The 9110-nt window shown below is 35.8% G+C and overlaps 1 pseudogene; it reads left to right on the top strand.

Annotated features, from left to right (window-relative positions):
• The first annotated feature begins 1900 nt into the window (after positions 1-1900).
• On the top strand, positions 1901-8392 carry LOC148698005 (uncharacterized; annotated as a pseudogene).
• The last annotated feature ends 718 nt before the right edge of the window (positions 8393-9110 follow it).

The following is a 9110-nucleotide window of genomic DNA, read 5'->3' as shown; positions in this document are numbered from 1 at the left end:
ATATGAAAACCACTTTCTCTAGTATTTAATCTTGCAATATTGAGTGTATGCCCAAGTGGGAGAAATAATGTATTATGGGCTTCACACTCATTAATTTTGTATGCTTTTAATGGTCATGGTTTTGGTAGATAAAACACACATTATCATACTTGTTTATATTTTATATATGCAAGTAATCGTGCAGGAAATTCAAGAAGGGTTAATGAGTGTATTCTGCTCAAAAGTGTTTTTCTTATTAATTCTTGTTTGTTGTTTAAGAAATTGGACTCGTGATTTATATGTTATTGATGGATAATTAATCTGCTCAAAAGTGTTTTCTTATTCAGAACAACTATAAATCAATGTATAGTGAAGCATGGAATTGACAAGATGGTATATACTTCATCTACTTAAAAGTGTTGAACCTATATACGTTTGCCATTGTATTTCATATTTTAGCTATGCAAACCTAATATAATTAGTTTCTGTCCAAAGATGATTATGGAATTATATGCTTTCAATGCGATAAGAAAACATTTAGTTAAAGTTTTCTATTTTTGTCAAATGTTAGATGAACAAAACTGACCAAATGATTTTGTATAATTTTTTAGTCACAAGAGTCACTTCCCTACAGATATCTAGAATAAAGATGTTGAGCTCACAAATTTTATGTTTTAGATCCCATGACTAATGTTTTGCTAATGGGAGTATTTGAAAGGCATATGTTTCATTTTATAGACATTTACAAAGTTTTGTTTTACTCTCTTAATCAGTGGGAGTAATAATAATTTATCTATATATAATTTTGTCTCTGTTAATCAGTGGAAGTAAGAGATTACCTTTTGTGTTAAAAATTTGAAGTGTTAGTGACTGATACTTTAAGAGTAAATTTTGTTTAAATTTTGTTCATAAGTTTTAATAAGAGGTCCTGATTTTGTAAATAGTATGTCCTATTTTACTTGTTCTCTTATTATATTCTAAATTGACAGAAAAGTTGGATTTTGTTACGAATGTTGTTGAGTTCTTTTGCGAACTACTTTTGTATTGAAATATATTTTCATATTTTCAGTTCGACTATTGTGAGCTAATGTTTTGACTATTAGCTCTTGATATTATGGCTTTGTTAAGTGTGCATGTAATCATGGAGTGCAAGGAACTGTCCAATGTGTACCTTGGGCCTTGTTTTCTTTGGTTTTGCACTTAGTCTCAAAGTGACAAGTTACTTGAAAGGTATGATTGCATACTTTAGTGGACTCAAATGATCACCATATATATTATCTCGTTGAGGTATTCTTATTGACATTCAAGTGGGAGAATGTAAAACCATTTTTGTGAATGACAATGAATTATGTCGAGAATAATTGAGGGAATATTGACTTGGCAATCAAGTTAATGAAATCTCTAGGACTCTTGGTACCTTAAGGAAATAAACATATTGGAGTCCTAATTAAATGCGATCAGTTATGGACCTTTATTAAGTAAATACAAGAAATAAGAGCCATGATGGGACTCTAATTGATCAGATATGATTTGGGTTGATATCATTTCCGATAATAGGGAGGAATTGGTTGAAAACCTAGCTATATAACCTAAGAATAGTCCCTGCTTCCATACCAACTGAAACTCACGAAAATTACAAGGATCAATGGGAGTAGAAGATTACTTTTACTTTGTTCGCAAGGATCAATGGCTTCATCTTCATAACTATGTCTTCCATATTCTACTGATACGTTTAACATAATTAGTCGATCTCTATTTTACATTGATTTGATTTATTCGTGATCTTAATGTCTTGTTGTTGTGATTTCAGAATATGTTTTACAACATACTCAAATCCTTGTGTGGTTTTCTAGTTTAGTGCCGTATGTGCTGCCATAGAAACTGCAGAAGGAGATACACGAAGAAAAAGAAATGAAAATCAATGCTCACTGCCACTGGTACAAGTCTCTTGTTCCCAAGCTTCATCCTCTTCCTCCTCAAGCAGCTCACAGTCACATTGTTTCTTTTTAGTAGCGCTCCAACAATATTAATATTACAAGTCCACAACTCCTCCAACACCGAATCTCTAGTATTTAGGATCCAACCAAAATCAAAACACCACCTAACAATTTATGCCTCCTCCTCCACCTCTTCCGAGGTTGAAACTCCACCAGACACATGGCTTCTGGAGCCTGTCTGTACGTTATGTATATACCTATGTCTGTCTCATTATCTCTTGATTTCATATGTGGTTAATTTGTGTAGAAAATCTTGTACCTAACAGGCGATGGAGAATCAAGGCACATAGGTGCCAAGTGCATTTGAAATTTCTTCTGTAAGTTATTCTTTTGTGGCTTTATTTTTTTTTTAAATATGTATTGATACTAAATTTCAAGTACTGAAACAATTGACGACTTTCTTGTTTTGATTCTAATTTAGAATGAGGTGACTGTTGGTCGCCTCCCAGAAAAAGCTGATATGGTGATTCCAGTTGCAACAGGTACCTAGTAATCCTACCCTGAATCCGATTAAGTAGACGAGCATACATGTTTTAGTATACTTAAGAAAAAGATGCTTTCAAAGTGGATTCTTTATGAAACTAATTTGTAGAAATAAGCAATACATTGTTAGTGAGACATTAAACATTCATTCATTTCGTGGTAAAAAATTTCTTTAGACTTTAATTCTTTGTTAACAAGATGATTACTTTTAAGCTGATATATGAGCCAACTTTCTTTAAATCAATGGAGGCAACAAGTTATCATCCCCAAAATATTAAGTTAATATTTTTGCAATTCCAGATATTCTTCAATATTAATCTTGGAGTCAATTAATATTGAAGAATATCCAGAACCAACTTTCTTTACAGTATACGGTGTACATGCTTGCAAAAGAAATAAGGGAAGCTATTGGTAATAGACTTAGACATCACAAATGGGACGTTGATAAAGTTTATGATTTTATATGGGTATGTGGTTTTATGAAGTATCAGAGAACAAAATCAAAGCAGAAATCAAATGAGATTATAATCTCTGCTCAAAGAGCATGAAGAAATGGAGGTGCGAAGAAGATGGAGAGATTTCTCCCTTGGATTCTTTTTCAGCTGTAATTGAATTGATACTTCTTACAAAAGCAGTGGAGTGGAAGGTGAGGTGTAGCCATTGAAGGCGCACTTACTCATCCACCTCACACACTCACGTGTACAACACATGCTCACCTATAAGCGAGTTGCTATGCCATGTGGCACACATCTAGCCTATTAGCTTTGATTTAATCTGAGCCTTACATTACAAACTAAGAACAAACACCTTGAATTACAAAGGAGAATAAGAAACTTGAATCAGAAAGCAGCTGCAAAGCTTAAACATCAACACTCTCCTTTAAGCTGACATCTGATTTGACTCCTAACATCTCTCTGAATAGATGAACTTCTCCTTTGGTAGGGCCTTAGTCAAGATATCTGCCATTTGTTCTTTAGATTTGCAGTAAATAAGCTCAATCTCCTTCTCTTGTATTGCATCCCTGATGAAATGAAATTTTCTACTGATGTGTCTTGTTTTCTGATGAAACACTGGATTCTTGGCAATAGCTATTACTGAAGTGTTATCACACATTAGCACAGTAGGTTCAACCTGTTCTTCCCCAAAATCTTCCAAAACAAACCTCAACCACTTGGCCTGAGACGTTGCTTCAGCAGCACGTACATATTCAGCTTCTGCAGTGGACAATGCCACTGTGTTTTGTTTGATTGATGCCCAAGAGAACACACCCAAGCCAAGATTGAAAGCATACCCTGATGTGCTTCTCATGTCATCAATACTCCCAGCCCAATCACTATCAAAATATCTAATAAGAAGTGTTGTCTTTCCTTTTACATATTCAATGCCAAAATCCATAGTACCTTGAATGTATCTCCGTACTCTTTTTTCTGTTCTTATATGCTTCTTAGTTGGACCATACATGAATCTTGCCAAAAGACTGGCACCAAACAGTATGTATGGTCTAGTGGCGTATGGCCTAGTGGCAGTGAGGTACAAAAGGCTTCCCACCAATTTCCTATACTCAGACTCATCTGCAGCTTCACTTCCATTATTCTTGCACAATCTGTCATTTGCTGCAAGTGGTGTTCCCATAGATTTACAACCCTTTAGACCAAATTTCTCCAGCAACTTCATTGCATATTTCTTCTGATGTATGAAGATGCTCTTCTTGGTTTGTACAATTCCCATACCAAGAAAATGGTGCAGCAATCCCAAATCAATCATCTCATAGTGCTGCATCATGTCATTTTTAAACTTGTCAAGCATTGTATCACTACTTCCAGTGTACATAATGTCATCAACATACATAGAAACAATAAGAATCCCTGAGTGTTCAGTCTTAATGTACAGAGTAGCTTCACCAGGACTTCTTTTAAAACCAGCCTTGGTGAAATAGGAATCGATTTCATCATACCAAACTCTTGGAGCTTGCTTAAGGCCCTATAATGCCTTGTTTAACTTGTACAATTTATCCTCCTTGCCTTGTATGACAAATCCTTAAGGTTGATCAACATAGACTTCTTCCTTGAGTACACCATTGAGAAATGCAGACTTTACATCCAATTGAAATAACTGCCATTCTTTTTGAACTGCAAGAGCTATCAAAGTCCTTATGGTTTCAAGCCTAGCAACTGTTGCAAATGTCTCATTAAAGTCAATTCCTGGCTTCTGTGAATAACCTTTTGCAACCAGTCTAGCTTTGTTTTTCTGAATGCTTCCATTAAGGTTCAGTTTTGTTTTGTATACCCACTTCACACCTATCACAGGTTTGCTAGATAGTTTGTCTATTAGCATCCATGTATTATTCTTTTCAATCATGTCTAGCTCAGCTTGCATAGCTTTCATCCACGATGACTAGAATTGCCTCTTCATAACTCTCAGGTTCCACAATGCAAACATTACACTATGCAAGAACTTCATTCAAGGGTCTCCATTTCTTTGGAGTAAAATCATAGCTCTGAGATATATCCATCTGTGAGCTTGAATCATCAGCATTAGAACTCAAACCTTCCTGTGAAATATCAGAAGTGATCTCAGGGAGTACAATTTCATCTTGAACTTCCGATCCTTGAGTTGGTTCAAATTCCCCTATATTAGTAGTAATTGATGCATTGGAATATTTTTCAGAGCTTACAATCTAATCCCACTTGGCACTCTCATCAAATACTACATCTTTAGACAATATAATTTTATTAGTGATAGGATCAAATACCCTGTATCTTTTCTCATTGGCTCCATACCCCACAAGGACACATTTGTGACTGTTGCACTCAAGCTTGTGTCTTAGATTCATGGTAACATGAACATAGCATACTGAACCAAAGATCTTCAAGTGTGCAATTCCAGGTTTTCTTCCACTATAGGCTTCAAAAGGGGTCATCTTATCCAAAGACCTAGTGGGACACCTATTGAGGAGATATATTGCAGTGTGCACAACTTCTGCCCAAAACTGGTATGGCATGCCTTTTTCATGTAGCATAGTTTTTGCCATTTCCACCATAGTTCTATTCTTTCTTTCAGACACATCATTCTACTGTGGTGTGTATGACATGGTTAGTTACCTTTGAATACTAGAGAAGACATGAACTCACCACCTTTATCATTTCTTAGATACTTGACCTTGTGTCCACACTGCAATTCTGTCATTGCTTTAAACCTTTTGAAATACTCAAATGCCTCATATTTGTATCTCAGAAAGTAGACCGATGCCATTCTAGTGCAATCATCAGTGAACAGAATGAAGTACTTGTTTCCAGCATTTGAAGCAATTTGCATTGGTCCACATATATCTGTATACACCAATTCAAGTGGGAATTTAGCTCTTCAAGCATATTTTCTTGGAAATTCATTTCTACGTTGCTTGCCAAACGTACATCCTTCACAAACATTCTTGGAATCTTCCAAGTGAGGTAGTCAATGAACCATTTCTTGCTCACTAAGTTGCAACAAACTTTTTGTGTTTAGATGACCTAGCCTCTTGTGCCAAGTCTGAGTACAATGAGATACACTAGCTTTCAATGCTAGTGGTGTAGCAGGCATTATAGTTAAGGGAAAACGCCTGTTACCAATCATTTGAACTTTAGCAACCAGTTCATTCAAGTTCCAATTATCATATATACAAACTGCATTACCACCAAATAGTAAGTAGTAACCATGTTCCAACAGTTGCCCCACACTTAGAAGATTTTCCTCTATGCCAGGCACCAGCATCACTTCTTGTATGTGTTTTCTTCCCATCTTAGTTTCAATGACAAGTGTACCTATTCCTGCTACACTCACAACTTCACCAGTTCCCATTTTTACTTTTGCATTCAGGTTTCTACTAACATTCATTAGCAAACTTTCATTTCCTGTCATGTGGTTACTGCAACCACTGTCAATGTACCAAGTATTATTGACTTTCACCTAAGTCACAGAATTGCAATCATAGTTGGCCTTCTGCACCATTTTGTTCCCATTGCAGTTTCTAGCTTCATGACCAACCTTATTGCAATTTGTGCATTTAGGTTTTCCTTTAAACCTACACTTCCCATAGTGCAGTTTATCACAATGTTTACAAGCTATTTTGTTTGAATCATGAAAATTATTCTGCTTTGGAGCAAAGTTAGGCTTGTATCCATTTTTTTCCTTTGTTCTTCCAATTTTTTCCTGACTTTTGAGTACGAGAGAACCCATTGGGTTTTTGAAACTTGGACCCAACATTTAGACTAGCAAATGCCTTTTCAATAAAGCTCTCAGCATGCATATCTAGCTTTTGTTCATAACCTTTTAGAGAGGCAACAACTTCTTGGATTTCAAGGGTTTCAATATCCTTTGAATGTTCAATCACAGCACAGATAGAGTCATAACTTCTAGGCAAGCTTATAAGTAATTTTTGAACAACTCTCTCCCTAGATTGTTCTTAACCGTAACCCCTCATTTGATTCATGATGTCAAACAGTTTAGTAAGGTATGCAGATAAGGATTCATTATCTCTCATCCTAGTATACTCAAATTCTTTGCGTAAACCTTGTAATTTCACATTTCTAACCTGTTTGTCACCTCTGAATTCTTGCTATATGATATCCCAAGCTCCCTTGGAGGTTCTTCGTTAAAGATCCTGGGAAAAATCTAATCGGTCACAGCTCCTTGGATCAACCCAAGGGCCTTAGCATCCTTCATTATGATCTCCACAATGTTTGTTGGAGTCTCAGTAGCTGCATGCTTTTCCTTCTTTTCATCAGCTACCACAACCACATAAGATGATTTTGGGATAGTGAACCTAGACTCTATGAGCTCCCACAGTCCATGAGACTTGAGGATGGTTCGCATTCTGATATTCCAGAATTTATAATTCTCACCATTGAAAATGGCAGTGCAAAGCTCAGAACTCGTTGATCCAGCCATATTCGACTAAGATCTTCGATTTTTACAGGCTTAAAAAAAACACGATTCTTTAGTGATGAAGCTCAAGACAAACGATTCACTGAAGAACACAGAATTCACAGATTCACGCCCAGATTAAAGCAATGAACTTGGCTCTGAGGCAATGATAAAGTTTATGATTTTATATGGGTATGTGGTTTTATGAAGTATCAGAGCACAAAATCAAAGTAGAAATCAAATGAGATTATAATCTCTGCTCAAAGAGCATGAAGAAATGAGGGTGAGAAGAAGACAGAGAGATTTCTCCATTGGATTCTTTTTCAGCTATAACTAAATTGATACTTCTTACAAAAGCAGTGGAGTGGAGGGTGAGGTGTAGCCATTGAAGGCACACTTACTCATCCACCTCACACACTCACGTGTACAACACATGCTCACCTATAAGTGAGTTGTTATGCCATGTGGCACACATTTAGCCTATTAGCTTTGATTTAATCTGAGCCCTACATTACAAACTAAGAACGAACACCTTGAATTACAAGGGAGAATAAGAAACTTGAATCAGAAAGCAGCTGCAAAGCTTAAACATCAACATCATCGACGACAAACAGTTGAGCGCAGGAGTTGTTGCCACTGTGCCACCTGGATCCTGTCTTACGTTTGGTACGTACATTAACCCTTTTTTTCTCTTTCAGATTTTCATGGTTTGATATAAGTGGAGTAAATAAGAAACCTAGTGCATGGGTGAAGATCGACTGTCTGATGTTTCTTGTCTTTCTTTTGGCCCTCTTGATTAAAATTAACCTAGTTGAATGGTGTTACTTAAATTGTAGACTGCTAGTATGTTCTGTTGGCAAACGGAATTGTTCATGTTTTGATGTTGAACTGCCTAATTTGTTGCAGGAGATGAACACTTGGCTGTGTTTTGCGTCTCAAAACTGGAGAATGTGGAAGCTGCAAGCAATCCAGATCCTTTTTGAGATAAAGTAGAGACTGATATCCCAATTGAAAGTACAACAAGAAGTTGAAATATTACAAGATATCTTTGCAAGGCATATATATTATATATATGTGAAAATTCAAATAGTTCAACTGTCGAACAGCTTGGAAATAGTCTTCTTATCTGGAAATAAATCTCCATGAAATTATCATAAGAGAGCTTTACTACATATTTTGATTCACTGTAGAGTTTTGTTTTGTATTTTTTGTATTTTTTTTTTTTTCAAACTTCTTTTGGAAGTCAAAAACAGATATCGAATCCTAAGGTCATATGTATGCAACCCTCCACCCAAAACCGAACATCTTATATCACAAAGCAGTTTTTGAACGTAGTTGTCAACCAGAAACTGCGCTTGCTTTGTCATGCAACAAATATTTCTACACACGTTCGAGAGCAGGCCAAGTGACAAGTGGTGAATTGCCTTGGTGGTTAGGGTTTCTCTTTAACTCACTGCTTTTCAAGTTTAAACTATTCCTCTTTCCTTAATATAGATTAATGTGAATATCGCTTGTAATAAGAAAATAACACATTAACTTACATGTCCGAAAGTGTCTACTACTCATGATAAGGGTTTTTTATTTTATTTTAATTATTTTAATTAATTTAATTATATATATATATATATATAAGAGACAACTAGTGGCAAGCTATGGTTATCCGTCTCTTTCTAGACCTGAAAGACTCACAGAGACATTTCAACCTCCCTTGACCATAAGTGTCTATTACTCATGATACGGTTGATCTTC

The sequence above is a fragment of the Pyrus communis genome, chromosome 3, assembly GCF_041283825.1.
Source record: "Pyrus communis isolate YQ-2024b chromosome 3, ASM4128382v1, whole genome shotgun sequence".
Lineage (NCBI taxonomy): Eukaryota > Viridiplantae > Streptophyta > Magnoliopsida > Rosales > Rosaceae > Pyrus > Pyrus communis.
Note: the sequence above shows the minus strand (reverse complement) of the source record. Positions and strands in the feature narration are given on the sequence as shown.